Raw genomic sequence first — 658 nt, forward strand, 5'->3', positions numbered from 1 at the left:
GGACAGTGACTATGGCGTTTTCTTTTATGCTCTATTAAGTACTATTTGTCGAAGGTCAATATGCTTCTCTACGCAATTGCTAAAATTGAGTCCACAACTGCGAGGATCATAGCTTTACTTGATTTCATATCCACAGTTTAGTATATGATTCATTTCATATATAATTTGGTTCATTGATTTCCGTTTCGTTGCACACAACGCCTGCCTGCCTACCTGCCTGCCTGCCTGCGCCATCTTGTTCTGGCACAAATAACGGCTTGCCCAAGGGAAGTCAAGTCCTGTTGGACGGGGTCACTACCTGAATGGGTGACTGTCCGGCAATACCAAATGTCCCGTCGATGACAAAACCGAAATCGAACGCACCTCACTAATCCTTGATTACAAAACTGCTTGTTATTAACTAGTAATAGTTGACACTACAGCTGCCCCCGCGATGCAAAGCGGTGCTGCATTATTTATATTTGCAAATTATTATAGTCGATACCGTATGTGTTGACTGTTGTAATGTTGTAATAGTCTTTTAACTCAGATCAGAGAAGGTGTAGCCTGAAGTTGAGACGATTACTTTGAGTTGTTTTTACTCTCTCAGGGGGAAAATGAGTCGAAGTAATAGTCTGAAATCCAGGCTAGAAAAGGCAAGGCGGAAAAGGCAATAGGA

At 42.1% G+C, this 658-nt stretch overlaps 1 protein-coding gene across 3 annotated transcripts in view; it reads right to left on the reverse strand.

The window, feature by feature from the left end:
- LOC137982612 (uncharacterized) overlaps window positions 1-658 on the reverse strand; it is an 11,651-nt gene extending 10,993 nt beyond the window's left edge. Inside the window, exon 1 of one of the 3 annotated variants that reach the window (XM_068829736.1) lies at window positions 218-658. The gene's annotated coding sequence lies outside the window, so the exon portion shown is untranslated. Of the gene's footprint in view, window positions 1-213 lie in introns of all 3 variants that reach the window. The other 2 variants (XM_068829737.1, XM_068829739.1) reach the window with 2 other exon arrangements.

The sequence above is a fragment of the Montipora foliosa genome, chromosome 13 (genome assembly GCF_036669935.1).
Source record: "Montipora foliosa isolate CH-2021 chromosome 13, ASM3666993v2, whole genome shotgun sequence".
NCBI classification, from domain to species: domain Eukaryota; kingdom Metazoa; phylum Cnidaria; class Anthozoa; order Scleractinia; family Acroporidae; genus Montipora; species Montipora foliosa.